A 17,469-nucleotide genomic window follows, 5' to 3' on the forward strand; every position below is an offset into this window, starting at 1 on the left:
GCCAGTGGAAACGGGTCCTGAGCCTTTCAGGAGTTAATGGACTCTCAGTATTGTATCATTCCTGTAATGTGATTCTTTGGCTGGTCATAATGGACCAACACTAACTGATCTAAACTTTAAGGGCCCTTCCACACCAAATCCGTTATGTTAAGATCACAACAGTGCGACTTTACTGTGAGGCATGCAGTCCAATGAAAGTATGCCTCACTGCCACTGTAAACCCATTACTCAGTTAACATACAGCATCCTGTGTGCTACTGTGTCAGAACCCACTGAACCCACTGCACCACACTCAATGTGGAATGCCACATAGGACTATCATTACATTGTGTTGCAATGCAGTGGCATTGACTATTCTAACACAACACAACAGACTCAGTGTGGAAGAGTCCTTAGGCTCAGACTAGATGCACAATACAATAGTTTGCTGAACGCATGTATTGTGTGGTGCAAGTTGTATGGTCCTGCTCTTTTCCATAGATAGTCCATGATCCAATTGAATTTTAATAAAATGCAAATACAATGCATACTTTACTTTGGTGCATTTGCACTTTTCATAGTAGTTAAAAGGTACATGTCTAAAATATATGCAGATGCAGTCCAGCCCACAGCTACATGCAAAAATGGAAATTGCAAATGCAGAAGTGTGCACGATTGCATCCAAAACCGATTTCGTGTTTCTGCAAATGTTCATCAGTATTGTACCTTGATGTCATCTGGTATCCTTGTTAATATAGAACTTATAAAAACATGTCACAATGACATTTGTATATTATTTTCAAAACATTCAGCTTTGACTCACCTTGTAGTAATGCAGAGAGGGTTCTGTCCAGTCTCTTGGTATAGTATACAAGTGCTTGTATTATATACACTGCTTTTCTATAGGAAGAGCTTGAAGGGGAGTGGGTGTGTGTCAAGAGAAGGGTATAGGTTGCATGCAAAGATCAGAAAATCTACACCTGGCTCTGAAAAACATCCGCTGACTCTTTGCTGTCATTGAGATAGAAAGGGTTTACTGATAATCTGAAAACATACAATGTAAATGGGGAAAATGCATGCACGTATTTACACTCAACACTTATTCTTACAATTCTTAAAGACGTATTGCTACACCAAAGACTTTAATAAGAACTACAGCAAGACTCCTACCCATACCACTTAAAATTAACCAACAAAAACAACAATATGAAACAGACGAAGCCCCCTTGTACCTCTTGTGTCTCCCTGTGTCCTCCTCTCTCCCCCTTGTGTCCTCCTGTGTCCTCCTCTGTTTTCCTTGTGTCCTCCTCTATGCCCCTTTGTGTCCCTCTTGTGTCCTCCTCTATGCCCCTTTGTCCCCCCCGTGTGCTCCGTTTGTCCCCCTGTGTCCTCCTTTGCATGGACACAGTACAGGGAGTCCCCGACATTGCGGTGGGTTAGAGGTTGGTATTGGCATGCGATCACAAGCCAGGAACTCCCTGCATTTGGACTATAAGACGCAGTGGGATCAATTCTGGTAGCGTTAAGTAAAATATTACCTCATGACATTGGGTTTACCTCATGAGGGAAATCAACTTTTGAATTCTGGTAGTTTAAGTAAAGTTTTACCTCATGTAATTTCATGAGGTAATTCATGTGGTAATTTTCTACTAAAAATGTGTGGTATTTAGAAGTGAAATTTAGAAGTTCTTTGTTCCGACCCCCCTCCCGACCCTCAGCCTCTAAAAGTGCTCTGACCTACCACCCCAACACCCCCAACTCCCTTCCGACCACCATCCTCTAAAACAGTGCTGTCCAACTTCGCGGGTTTGGAGGGTCGTTTTTTTTCCAGACCACATGGTGGAGGGCCGGTTGCCCCCCACCTCAAGAAAAAAAAAAAGAGCAGCAGTTTCACCACAAAATGCAATTAGAGTGATAGCAGACATCCCCAGAAAATGCACTCACATTGGCAGCATATGTCCCCACACAATGCAATCAGGTTGGCAGCATACATCCCCAGAAAATGCAATCACATTGGCAGCAGATATCCCCACAAAATGCAATCAGATTGGCAGCATATTTCCCCACAAAATGCAAGGGGATTGGGTGGCAGTTTTGTGGAGTCGGGGGGACGAGGGACCAGAAGAAGTCATAGATGAAAATGAGAGAGTGAGGTCCTGAGTTTAGAGTGAGTGTTAGGGATGAAAAATGAGATGCACATTTTTCCGAGTTGATGCAAGTTTATGCAAATTTTTATGCAAATATATGCAGCTTGAAAATGGACCAATCAGTTTAAACCCAGGTTGAAATTGATTGGTCCATTTTCAAACTGCATATATTTGTATAAATGTTTGCATCAATTTGCATCAACTCATTAAAATTTGCATACCATTGATCATCCCTAGTGTGTCTGCTGAGAGTGTGGGCCTGAATTGAGAGTGAGTGTGCTGAGAGAGTGAGGGTCTGAAGTTAGACTGAGTGTTGAGAGTGAGGGAGCTAAGGTTAGAGTGAGTTGTCCCAGTATTGGTTAACCAACTATAGGTGCCACAGTATAGGTAGGTAGTTCAGCTATAGGTGCCACAGTAAAGGTAGGTCTGCTATTGGTGCCACTGTATAGGTAGCTCTGCTATAGGTGCCACAGTATAGGTAGGTCTGCAGTACAGTATAGGTTAACACCATGGCTCACCATTACTCACCATGGCTCTCTCCAGCGATAACCCGTGCATCCTTCACTGCCGTACAGTTCCAGGCTGCCATTCACAGTACTGGGGAAGTGGCTTGATGACGGATGTATATAGTCAGATCCACCCTGTATATGTAAGCATTAAAAAGCAATATTCCCCCTGTAAACTGGCAGTGTATATAGCCAGTCCCCCCACATATACAGTATATATATATATATATACTGTATATATACATATATATATATATATATATATAAACAGTACATATATATATAAATATATATAGTGCAACCCCCCCCTGTATACAGCAAGAGTTTATAGCAACTGTGAATATCCAGTTTATATAGCCAGCCACTCCCCCCCCCCCCACACACACACACATATAGCCAATGTTTATAGTCCCTCCCGACGCCCAGCCACTATTTACTTAAAATAACTTTGCTTAAAATTGGTGCGATTACTAAAGCCGCCCGCTGACCCCCCCCCCCCCCCCCCGCTTGATCCCCCTGAGGTAGGCATCCGTAGTACTACTCACTAAAAGTGCTCCGATTACTAAAGCTGACACCCCCCCCCCCGCTTGATCCCCCTGCGTGCAGTGAGGTGGGCACCTGTAGTACTATTCACTAAAAGTGCTCCGATTACTAAAGCTGACCCCCCCCCCCCCCCCTGCTTGATCCCCCTGCGTGCAGTGAGGTTGGCATCCGTAGTACTACTCACCGCCATGGCTCTCCAGCGTTGATCGCGCACCCTCCTCCTCTGTACAGCTCCGGGCTACTGTTCCCTGTATTGGGGATGCGGCTTGGTGACATCATCATCACCTCTGCCGCATCCCCGCGCGTGCGTCGGATTCGATCCGCGCTCGTCCCCGCAGGCGCCGCTTATGTTCCGCTCGATTCCCTGCCATTGTCCACTTGTGGGGAACGAGCAGGGAATCGGCGGCTGAGATCGGACCTGTCGGAACTTATCTCGACTGATAACACACATCGCGGCGTGTGGACCGAGCATAAGGGAGTACCTATAAATTCAATATAGTCACTCATTTTACCATTCTACTATATAAAATTGGATGAAAAAATTGGATCATAAGTAGACACCTTAAAGAGACACTGAAGCAAACTTATTTTCCCCATTTTACCTTATAAGTCGCTTCAGTGCTCTCAAGCCAAGTAATCCGCCGCGCCCCAGCCGCTAAACGAGCGCTGCAGAGCCCCCACATCCATCCGCAAATATCCACGACCAACTTGGTCATGGATTTTGCTGCGCTGAGGGGCAGAGCTTCCAGCTGTAGCTCTGCCCCTCCTGACGTCAATCGCCACCCGGATCGCCACCTCTCCCCGCCCCTCTCTATGAAGGAAGAGTGAGAGGGGCGGGGAGAGGCGGCGATCCGTCGCGATTGATGTCAGGAGGGGCAGAGCTGAAGCTGAAAGCTTTGCCCCTTCCAGGAAATGCCTGCCAGATTGCCCCCTGGGGATTTGGGGGCTCTGCAGCGCTCGTTTTGCGGCGGGGACGTGGCGGATTATTGGCTTAAGAGCACTGAAGCGAATTATAAAGTAAAATGGGGAAAATTAGTTCGCTTCAGTGTCTCTTTAAAGCCTCATACATAAGGCGAGATTTATACTTTGGCCAGCATTCACAAAGGGCTGATTAATAAAAAAAAATTAGCTTGGAAAAATACAGCATTTGATATTTTAGACTTACAGTGGGATGTGAAAGTTTGGGCAACCGTGTTAATCGTCATGATTTTCCTGTATAAATCGTTGGTAGTTACGATAAAAAATGTCAGTTAAATATATCATATAGGAGACACGCACAGTGATATTTGAGAAGTTAAATGAAGTTTATTGTATTTACAGAAAGTGTGCAATAATTATTTAAATAAAATTAGGCAGGTGCATAAATTTGGGCAATGTTGTCATTTTATTGATTCCAAAACCTTTAGAACTAATTATTGGAACTCAAATTGGCTTGGTAAGCTCAGTGACCCCTGACCTACATACACAGGTGAATCCAATTATGAGAAATAGTACTTAAAGGTCCACTACAGCGAAAAACTGTAAAATTTAAAATATGTGCAAACATATACAAATAAGCAGTACATTTTATTCAGAGTAAAATGAGCCATACATTACTTTTTTCCTATGTTGCTGTCACTTACAGTAGGTAGTAGAAATCTGACAGAAGTGACAGGGTTTGGACTAGTCTATCTCTTTATAGGAGATTCTCAGGGATATATTTATTTTCAAAAGCACTTAGTGAATGGCAGTTGCTCTGTCCAACTGCCAGGGAGCAGGGAAGCTGGCCAGCATCATTGTTTTAATCCTTTTTCGGGAATATCTTTATAAATAATAAAAGCCTTGCTGAGAATCCCCTATGAAGAGATGGACTAGTCCAAAAGTGACAGCATTATAGGAGAAAAGTAATTTATGGCTCATTTTACTCTGGAAAAAAATGTACTTCTTTTTTGTCTATGTTTGCATATATTTTAAATTTTACAGTTTTTCGCTGTAGTACCCCTTTAAGGGAGTTAGTTGTAAGTTTCCCTCCTCTTTTAATTGTGATTGGTCGAATGACAGAGCCTTGGTCCTGCCTGTGAGACCATCAGCTCCAGCATAAACACAAGTTATCATACTTTTTTCCACTAGTAGCTAGGGCTTATTTTCGGGGAAGGGCTTATATTTCAAGCATGCTCCAAATTTCTACTAAGGCTTACTTTCAGGGGATGTCTTAATTTCAGGTAAAGAGGATATGCAAGTGATACAGAAATAAGAGACACAGAAATAAACACCGAAAAATGTGATCCCTTAATAAACCCTTTGCTTTCCAATGTAGAAATGCCACTGATCACATCATCAAACAACAATGATGGTTTAAAACAAAACATATCCATGTGTTAGAATGGTCCAGTCAAAGTCCAGATCTAAATCCAATCGAGAATCTGTAGCAAGATCTGAAAACTGCTGTTCACAAACGCTGTCCACCTAATCTGACTTAGCTGGAGCTGTTTTGCAAAGAAGAATGGGCAGGGATTTCTGTCTTTAGATGTGCAAAGCTGGTAGAGACATACCCTAAAAGACTGGCAGCTGTAATTGCAGCAAAAGGTAGTTCTACAAAGTGTTGACTCAGGGGGCTGCATAATTATGCACACCCTTTGCAGTTATTTATTTGTAAAAAAAAATGTTTGGAATGATGTATGATTTTCGGTCCACTTCTCACATGTACACCACTTTGTATTGGTCTTTCATGTGGAATTCCAATAAAAGTGATTCTTGTTTGTGGCAGTAATGTGACAAAATGTGGAAAACTTCAAGGGGGCCGAATACTTTTGCAAGCCACTGTATATTGAGCAGAGATCTTCTTTGGCAACTCATGCATACTCTGCATTTATCAGTTTTCACTTGATTCACTAAACCATGATAACTCATATCACAGTCGCGCTAGCGGCTTTGCATGCGTTTTTGCGCGCAAAAACGCTAGTGCGGCCGTGATATAAGTTATTATGGTTTAGTGAATCAAGCCCGATATGTGCAGATTTTAAAATGGAAAATTGGTACTTTTTTATTCTGCTCACTAAATTCTGTTTGTTGAAAATATATTGAGAAGAGACTTTGCTCTACAGATCATGGATGAAAGTACAGACCTTGATAGGGAGCATTTGCACACAACACAGCTTTGTCCTAACAACAGCAAGATAAGACTTTATCCTTTTAACGTGGTTATCTCTAGATGACACAAAAAATGTCACAGCCCCCTTCCACGTGTATGAAACTCTTGGAACTCAAAACTTCTGGAATGTTAAAACATGGCATGATTTATTAGGGGATAAACTGCCAGCCTTGTGACTCAATGACCATGAAAAGAGATATCTTCTGCAGCCGACAAATATTTGTATTTTGGTGTTTGCAAAAATCATTACTTGTACTGGTACATTTCAGCAGTCAGGAAGAGGACAGGGGTCCTGTGAATATATATATATATATATATATATATATATATATACACATATATATATATATATATATATACATACATATATATATATATATATATATACATATATATATATATATATATACCTATATATATATATGTATGTATATATATATATATATACAGTATATATATATATATATATATATATATATATATATATATACACCGTATATATATATATATATATATATATATATATATATATATATATATACTTCTTCAAGGGGGCCTGCCCTACCTTAGCCCACCTTGATGCTGCCCTAACTAGTGATGCTCGGATAGTACTTTTTAAAATCCGAATTGACACCAATTCGGATACCTAGATATCCGGATCCGGCTCGGATATCTGAATCCGGCCTTTTAGATATCCGGTCGCATTATCCGCGGATATCTGGCATATTCGGATATCTGGATAGAAAAACCGGAAGTGCCCTTTAAATAGCTTTAAAAGGGGTTTTGAGGGTAAATGAGGCATGTATCATCATTATTTTGCAAAGGGAAACACTAATTGATGATGCGGGGACCTCAAATCCCCCCCCCCCACCCAAAAAAATGACTGTCAATTAACATTAGGCCTAGATTCCAGACAGCGGTCGTGCAGCCCACATTGTTTCCAAAGTCCAACCGCACAACTGGGACATGACAGTTTTCAGTCTGTTTTGGGTTAAATATAGGTGGTATCAGTGGCCTGTGGCACCCTGTCCTGGCGGTGGAAGCTGCACAGGCAGCAGGAGCAGGGCAATGCAGCAGCAGCAGGTGTAACGTGTGCCAGCCAGCCAGGAGCATGACGGGCGTGGTACGTGGCACTTGCCAAGTGTCACGTGACAAGTGCAGAGCAGGGCCGGGCCGAGGCATAGGCTGGAGAGGCTCCAGCCTCAGGTCGCAGTGTAGGAGGGGGCGCACAATTCATTCAGCTGTCATTCCTAATTGTGTATGAAGCAGAAAGAAATAAGAAAAGGGGATACATAGCAGTGGCTGCAAGCCAGATAACTAGATATTAAGGTGTTGGGGAGGTTGTGGGCCCTGTGGCTAATAGCAATCCGTGTGTGACAGCTGAGGTGGGAGGGATGGAGGGGCGCACTTTGGTGTCTCAGCCTTGGGTGCTGGAGGACCTTGTCCCTGCTCTGGTGCAGAGTGACAGACAGCAGAGGAGAAGACACTAACTGGTGCACACTAACACATTAATGAATTAACAATAGTGGAGTGATAGTTAAGGGGTTAATCACTGAGCTTATCACGGTGTACAGCCCTTGGCCCAGCAGCAGCACTGCAGCTGTACAGCACACACTTTAACTGTCACACTATGAGACAGTCAAGCTAATTAACGATTACTATAGAGTAGTGAAGGGGTTAATTAATGAACAGCTTTAGGTTTATAACTGTACAGGCAGCCCTTGCTAGGCCACCAGCACTGCAGCATGTCTCCCAGGAAGCATTCAGCAAGCCATAACGATCTATCTCATCATGGCAGCCCTCCTTTGTATACAAGGGGGGCTGGCCAGTGTTCCTTTCTGTGATTGGGTGCCAGGGCTTAGGCTAGGAGGCCTCTGATTGGCTCAATGAGGTCAGGTGGGGCTGGCCAGGGTTCCCCTCTGTGATTGGTTGCTAGGGCTTCTGCTGGAAGCCCTCTGATTGGCACCAGGACGTCATCACCTTAGTTACAGTATTTCGGATCCGGATATCCGCGGTCATGCGTCAAACTATCCGCAGATAGCTATCCGGATATCTATAGCTATCCGGGATCCGGAGTCTGACCCGGATAGCGTAAAAAATGCTCGGATATCCGGGTTACTCGGATATCCAGAATCTAGATGAGCATCACTGGCCCTAACTCTCTCTGCTGAGAACTTCTTGATGCACCCACCTTCCTTTCATGTTACCACCCCTCCCTCAAGATCAGACTTTGTCAACCAGGCTTCCTCGAGTACTCTGTAGGGGTTCATTTACCTCCATCGTGGGGAAAGCATAATAGAGAACATTATAATAAGGGGTACTATAAAAAGAAGCATTAAATTGGGGGTCAGAATAATAATGAGCACATTAATAAAAAACACTAGAATAAGGAGACAGTATAATAAGTATCAGTGTAATAGGGGGTAGGGAAATAAACAGCCACATCTACTTTTAAAGACCATGCCTCCTGCAAAATAAATGCAGGGGTTCCTCGAGATCCAAAAATGATTTGCAGGGTTCCTCCAGGGTAAATAACGTTGAGAAAGGCTCTAGATTGTAAGCCTTTGGCAGGAACCTCTCCCCTTGTGTATCATACTTGATTGTGCACTCCACCCAGACTATGTGAGCTTGTATTATTAGCACTACCACTCTAGTGTATGATCTGGCATTGTATTACTACCTGTATTGTGTTGAGTATCTTATTGTTCATTACCTGTATTGTTGTATCTATTGTCTATTACCTGTATTGTGCTGTCGGTCACCCTGTTACCATTGTCTGTAATCCTATGTATTGTACAGTGCTGTGTAATATGTTGGCACTACATAAATCCAATAAATAATAATAATAATAACATATATTGTCCTCTCTGTAACATTGACTCCATAGCAGTTCTTATTGAACTACTATGTATGATCGATTGAATCGGTTACCGTTAATGGTGCCATTCTATTGATTCTTCTGATCTGAGTTTCTGAACAATTTTTAAAGGTGACCCTTAATGATTTAATGATACAATCATGATTATACATTCTTACTACTTTTATGCAATATGAGTTTACCCTTCTACTGCATATATTTGATAAGACCAGTTCTACCAGTCAGCACAGCCCACAAAATAGGCTTAGAATAAGTTATTCTGTATTAGGGACTTTGTCCAACGTGGCGACAACTATCATTACGATGTAAGTGGAGTTACCTCAAAGGGTGGAGTTGTTCCAAATTTCGCCTATTAATCCATCTGTTCGGACAGATGTGGGTGGAGCTAAGTCACATATCCCTAGGCCCCATTTACTATAGTAATCTCTACATACACATACAACTGTACATGGCCATATCCTAACACAATGAATACTGCAAAGGTTATAGCAAGTGGAGGCGTGAAAAATATTCAGCTGCGTGGTCTACACTAAGCTTAGCCACAATATATGTACGGGGGCACCTATACCTATACCTGGCTTCCTATACTGGGGGCACCTATACCTGGCTAACCTATACTGGGGCACCTATATTTGGCTAATCTATACTGGGGGCACCTATGCCTGGATACCTATACTGGTGGCACCTGTACCTGGCTAACCTATACTGGGGGCACCTATACTTGGATACCTATACGGGGGGGGGGGGGGCATCTATACCTGGCTTCCAATACTTGGGGCACCTATTCTGACTACCTATGCTGGGGGCACCTAAACCTGGCTTCCTATACAGGGGGCACCTATATCTGGCTACCTAACTATACGTTTTTATGGAGGGTGCACCGAGGCTAAAACACGCAGTGGAAATTGTGAGTTGTGCAATCATTCCAAATTGTGTGTGTGTGGGGGGGGGGGGGGGGTGTGGGGGGGGGGCACATCCTCACAAGTTTGCTTTAGAAAGCAAAATGTCTAGAACAGCCTTGATAGGGAGATGAAATAAGTTAGCATCCCTAATTCTTTTGGGGCTCGGGCTTATTGATTCATTTCCTGGCAGTTTTGGAGGGAAGCAAGGCCTCATGGTGCTCACGTTAATGGCCATGAATAGCAGCTTCAACAGAGAAAAATAGCGGGAGCTGCTGTTTTATATTAATTATATATAAAACAGCAGCTAGAGGGGTTCACTGTCAGGGCACCCCAGGCATCAAATTTACGGGTACAGCCCATAATTACGGCTTTACATGGGCACTGATGGCGGTGGCAAAGCTTTCTTGGCTACAAATAGTGGCGGGGGACCCTTGAAAAAAAATAGCAGCGGTGGACAGTGGTGAGCATAGGTTTGCCAGCACCTGTATAGATCCTGTCTGGGACCAGTAGTGCACCTAAATTTTGCTACATTGTAGCTAAAATCCATGCTTCTTAATAATTGAGCTGCTGCTGTGGGAGTTGAGCAGCTGTATAGCCCCTGGCTGGAAGCAGTAGAGCCAGTGGCCTAGCTAGGAATTATGGGGACCCATAGCAAAACTTTCATGGGGCTATAAGGTGTAGACATTCTTGAGCAATACCACCTGACCCTACCCTATGGATATGAGTTAATTGGGCAATTTAAATGATCATGCGATCTACACTGCATAAAGTCCATGGGCACTATGACAAAATCATAGGATAGAGGAACACAACAAAGTTGATGGTGAATACATTGGGCCTGATTCACAAAGCGGTGCTAACAGTTAGCACCCTGGTGAAAAGCCCTTTATCATGCCTAAACTCAGTTTAGGCATGATAAGTTTAGGTGTGATAAGTTTAGGTGTGATAAGTTTAGGCATGATAAGTTTAGGTGTGATAAGTTTAGGTGTGATAAGTTTAAGTGCCAACTGCGTTAGCACCACAGTGCACAGCTGATCAAAAGTTCTACGCTAGCAAAGACTGGTGCACTTCGTATAAAGTTTAATGGCGCTGCTTTGCGTGCGGGACTTTGCAAGCGATCTAAACTTATCTAAACTTAGCATGCCTAAACTTATCACACCTAAACTTATCATGCCTAAACTTATCACACCTAAACTGGCTTTTCACCAGAGTGGTGCAATGGTTATCATGCCTAAAGTCTCTAACTGGGTTAGCACCGCTTTGTGAATCGAGCCCATTAAGTACCACCTGGGCCTCCTCTGCTCCAGGGCCCCATAGCAGCTGCTATGCCTGCTATAGCTATTGCTACGCCCTTGAGTAGAGCTCCGGTGTTTGTAAATGTAAATGTAAATGTAAAAGTTCATAGTTTGAGCACTTTAAATACTTTAAAAGACAGGAATGCACACAATTTTTGTTAAGGGATATGTATTGCGCTTTTATTATATTGGATATATAGTAATAAATATATCAATATATTTGTACTCTTACCTGTTTAATTCCAGTATTGATTTAGTACAGTCATATTGAGCACTGCTTTTCACAGTATCTCCCTAGTGGCTGCAGCTCTGGTGCTTCGAGTCTGCCATGAGAAAGGCGCAATATAAATGTCTCCCTTAAAGGGTAACTGAAGTGAGAAGAATATGGAGACTGCCATATTTATTTTCTTCTAAACAATACCAGTTGCCTGGCAGCCCTGCTGATCAATGTGGCTGCAGTAGTGTCTGAATAACACCAGAAACAAGCATGCAGCTAATCTTGTCAGATCTGACAATAATTTCAGAAACCCCTGTCTTGCTGCATGCTTGTTCAGGGTCTATGGCTAAAAGTATTAGAAGCATCATCAGCAGGATACCAGGCTGATATTGTTTAAAAGGAAATAAATATGACAGCCTCCATATCCCTCTCGCTTCAGTTGTCCTTTAAAGGGCTTATGCTGAATATACACCATGCGTTTCCGCGTCGAATGCGTCCGTCGATACGCGTCGATTAGATTATTTCCAAGCATTTCGATGATTTTTAGGTCGATTGCCATGTAAAGTATGGCAAATCGACCTAACGATCCATCCAAGCTTGAATCGGACATGTCGGAAATAATCGAATCGATGCGTATCGACGGACGCATCGAACACGGAAACGCATGGTGTGTATTAGACTTAGGGCTTGATTCACAAAAGAGTGCTAACTGTTAGCACGGCCGTTTTCGTGCAAATTTTCGCATCGCGCGCGTTTGCAAATTTTCGCGCGAAACGATAATGTTTTCGCGCGAAAATTCACGTTTGCGCGCAAAAACTTTATCGTTTCGCGCGCAAATTCGCGATTGCGCGCAATGCGAAAATTCATGCGAAAACGGCTGTGCTAACAGTTAGCACTCTTTTGTGAATCAAGCCCTCAGAGTCTTACATCTTTACCACATTACAGGAACAGATTGGGGTCAGGGGCGTAGCAATAGGGGGTGCAGAGGTTGCGACCACATCGGGGCCCTTGGGCCAGAGGGGCCCTCCCTCAACTGCAGAATTAGCTCTCTATTGGTCCTGTGCTCATAATAATTACTTCTCTTGATACTTTGAATAGTGATAATCATTAATAAACTTCTCCCCATCGTCTTCTCGCACCTCTGACACTGTAGTTGCCATTGGCAAGTTTTGGTGCGCAATATCAATTGTTATGTATGGAGTGCTTGGAGGCTCCAATGTAAAACTTGCATCGGGGCCCACAGCTCCTTAGCTATGCCAGTGATTGGGGTTATAGCAAATCAAATTATACATCAATGTTACTTTATTTTGAAAGCTGTTTAACTATATGCTGCACATATTCAAAATGGGTTGGGAGAGGAAGAGATTAGGAAGTACTCTCTTGCTATGAAGGCTTTGTCAGAGGTTGTAAAGCATGAGAGATTAACTATTAAATAAAATCTTAAAGAAATCGACTTTGGATGCAGACCTTGGCAATGGTTGTATAGATGTGTAGGCTTTGTTCATATGTCATTCCAGGACATCAGTTTCATATCTGCCCTGGCGAAGGGCCACGTGGAAGATGTTTATGTCAGCTTTCCAAATAAGCACAGATGTCTGAAAACGACCTCAGGTCAGATGCGGCCCCAGGTTTATGAAGATTTTATGAAGTCAGTCAGTTATTTCTCACTGCCCTGCTGTAACCTGTTCATGAGTTCTGCTTTCTGATGTAATTCAGTTGCTTTTTCTGTTTAGTCCTGTGACTTGTGGTTTTGTTGATGTGTTTTCTTATTTAAGTAAAGATTATTTTGCTGTGTAAGTGTCTCGGTCACAGTATTGGAGTCTCTGAACTTTCAGAACCAGCTGTAGAGAAATACGACCATCATTTGTAAAGCATTCTCCCTTCCTACCCATTCCCTTCCATAATTCTATATAGTTGTACAACTTATCACAGACACTGTGGGAACAGTTGTGCTGGGTTCCAGCTTGCTTCTAATGTTCTACTTCCATAGCTCTCAATTTTATTATTATTATTTAGCATTTATATAGCGCCAACATCTTCCGCGGCGTTGTACAGAGTATATTGTCTGAGGGACACTTAACTATCAGAGGAGTGCATGTCTGAATGTATGTATTGTGTAGTGTATGTATCATAGTCTTGGAACAATTTAGGGTATAGCCAATTAACTATTCTGTATGTTTTTAGGAGGGTGGAGAGTACCAGAGTGCCCGGATGAAACCCCACAGACATGGGGAGAACATACAAATTCCATTCAGATAGTGCCCTGGCTGGGATTTGAACCGAGTATCCAGTGATGCAAGGCAAGAGAGCTAACCACTACGCCACCGTGCTGCTCTCAATACTCTACCTGACTTTTATTTTAAATTTTTTCCATCATTCAAGCATATACAACACTATTTCTATTTACATTTTTTTTTAATGTTCACGAAGGTGAAAATTCTACTCTTTTGCGAATGAAGGTAATCCAGCCATTTTCACACAACCACGCTGTAAATTAGATTTAGGAACTTATTTGAAACAGGAGACACCAAAAATATACTGTATAACATATATAAAATTAGTTTAAAAGGAGAAAAGGGGTGAACTCACCTCCAGTAACCACAAACCACTACAGGTAAATAAAACATATTACCTTAGTGTATGGGATTGCCACAGTGTATGGTAGTATGAACCAAGTTACTCCACCTAAAAGTGATAAAGAATCTGGCAAGCACAGGGAGAAACTAGGGGCTCGATTCACAAAGCGGTGCTAACCCAGTTAGAGACTTTAGGCATGATAACCATTGCACCACTCTGGTGAAAAGCCAGTTTAGGTGTGATAAGTTTAGGCATACTAAGTTTAGATAAGTTTAGATCGCTTGCAAAGTCCCGCACGCAAAGCAGCGCCATTAAACTTTATACGAAGTGCACCAGTCTTTGCTAGCATAAAACTTTTGATCAGCTGTGCACTGCGGTGCTAACGCAGTTGGTGCTTAAACTTATCATGCCTAAACTTATCACACCTAAACTTATCATGCCTAAACTTATCACACCTAAACTTATCACACCTAAACTTATCATGCCTAAACTGAGTTTAGGCATGATAAAGGGCTTTTCACCAGGGTGCTAACGGTTAGCACCGCTTTGTGAATCAGGCCCTAAGAGTGTTAGGCCTAAAATAGAAGGGGCGATCCCCATATATTTATATGGCCAGTTGACCCTTTCAGTTGACATCTCATTTGGTAATTGTTTAGACTGGAAAGCGATATCAGCATATACAAATATATGATACCTCTGATTATATGCCTGGTACACATGTTCAAATATGATTGTCTAAACAATGCCCGATTTTACAACCTCCATATATCTGTTAACCCTTATAGCAGATGGAGGGGGTAAAATAGGTCAGTGATTGGGCAATCATAATTGGAAAACACACACACACACACAGGGCAGGTTCTAGCTACAATGGAGCCTTGGGGCAAAAGTAACTTGGGGGTCCTGCTGATGTCCCCCTTTCAAGTTCAACTAAAAACATTTTTGAGGTTCCCATTTTTTGCCTCCTCCTTTTCAGATACAGAGTGAACACACAGCATCCCCACTGTCATGGGTCACTGTAGCTAGAGGGGCACTTTGGGGGGCCTAGGGAAATTGCCCCCTTTGCATCTATGGAAGCGCCGGCCCTGCACACACACACACAACACACACACCACACACTGGCATGACAAGTGTAGTATATGAACAATCAATATTTACCAACATGCATGATTGACTATTCAACAGTTGAGAGAAGACCCAGTTAACAGTGATTTCTGAATTGGTAAGCAGCAACATTCACATCCTGTTCTAGGAAGATCCAATCATTGGAGGAAGTGAATATCAGCTTGTCTACTCTTGGGTTTAGGGTCAGAAATAACAGATTAATAACTGACTCCACTTTTGCCTGACAACAAGCAGTAAGATTAATGACTGTACACTTTGCACATGCCAGTGTATTATTTGTAATGTGATATTGCAGTTGTGCAAATTATCATCACCTTCTAGTTTATGGTAAATAAATGAAACTAAGTCTGAACAAATTATTTGCTGTTTGTGCCATTTTATGTTTTTTTCTTTCACATTTGCAAAGATCACTGCAACTAGCGGCCTTTCAAAGACCACTTTCGCACTCTATGGGCTTGATTCACTAAACCGTGCTAACTTATATCCTGGCCGTTTCCATGTGCGTTTTCACGTTAGTGCGCGTTTGCGGGATTGAGTGCGCAATCGTGAATTTTAGTGCAAAAATGACCACGTTTTTGCATGCAAATTCGCGATTGGGTGCGCAAATTTGCGATTGCGTGCAAATGAGAAAACTTGCGAAAAACGGCCGTGATATGAGTTATCACGGTTTAGTGAATTAAGCCCTACAAACGTCTCCAGATCTGGAAACTAGCACTATCTGTGTTTCTTATACACTATAAGATTGATCTTTCAGATTAAGGGGCCAATTTATAAACAAGCAGTAAAATCGAAACTGTTAATATTTTTGATGCTAAAAAGTGCAGCTACCCTATTTATAAAGATATGATGAGGCACATTCTAAAGCCACATCAAATTTTCTAGCAGGAATAGTTTTGCCATAATAAGTTAGCTGGTATTGGTGTGCGGTCAGATCCTCATGCTTGCTGGTTTCAACTTCCTGGCAGTCCAACCTACATGGTTGATGAAGATGTTAAAGAGGAGCTGGCAGCCATACTATCTCATATATATAAGTAGATAAATATTTGCTATACTTACATAACATATGTATTGCACTTTCCACATTTTAGTGAATTTTCTATAGTAAAAAAAAGAGAAAATCCTTCTTAGGATGTTGCATTTTGAATGTGTCTATCTTGAAGCCAATCCTGACATCATTTCCTCCCTTACTCTGTCTGTGTATCATTGCCCGCCCTCCTCCCAGTCTTCAGACACTCCCACCCAGCTCTGCAGTAGAAAGTGCAGAGGTGTGGGAATAGAGGTGTGGGAAGGGAAAATGGGAGGGAAAGAGGCTTCAGCCAATCAGGCTGCATTAGTTATGTCTGAGGAGAAAGTAAAGAAGAAAAATAGAAAACCCAGCATGCCCTGCAACGTCCTTTGTGCGTCAGATGTACCAAATAAGAGCCAGGGAGACTGGGGAATGATATTTTATCGAGAAGAAAAGTAAGAGTGATTTTTAACGTATGAATTGCCTGGTTAGCATCCTCATTAGTTGTTTACCAGATAAAAATAAAGAATTGATTTTTGATTTTATGCCTGACAGTTACACTTTAACAAGACTTGAGAGGGTTGATTACATGGCTTTAAATTAATAAAAATTAAGAGAAAATTAAAATATTAAGATAACAATATTTATATTAAATATTAATACAATACTTACACTTCTAGATCATGTGACTGTAACCTTTACACAGACCATCTATATTGTTGCAGACAGTGAACAGCCTTTAATAGCAATTACATTCCTTGATGGGAAAAAAAGGCTTAAAGCGGACCCAAACCAAACATTTTTTTAATTCAAAATATTTAGTTGCACCACTCTGACACATACCAAGATAAATAAACACTCCTTCAAGCCTATAAGCATTTCAGTGCATGCTTTTCACCCTTCTCTTTTCATAATTAGGGTTATACAGGTGGCAGCCATTAGCAATTCCTCCTTTGCCGGACACCATCTACTCCACCAGTTTGCCGGATTATTTGCCGGCAATATGAAAGGAAGGGGAGGGGTTTCTCCAATAAATGTAACATATTTTATATTTGTCATCATGCAGCTGAAAAAAGGCTGCTATTTATTATTATAATTTAGAAAATAGATTTTATTTCTGAAATCTTGTATTTTTAGTTTGGGTCCACTTTAACACATCTGTTG

Source organism: Hyperolius riggenbachi, chromosome 6 (assembly GCF_040937935.1).
Source record: "Hyperolius riggenbachi isolate aHypRig1 chromosome 6, aHypRig1.pri, whole genome shotgun sequence".
Lineage (NCBI taxonomy): Eukaryota > Metazoa > Chordata > Amphibia > Anura > Hyperoliidae > Hyperolius > Hyperolius riggenbachi.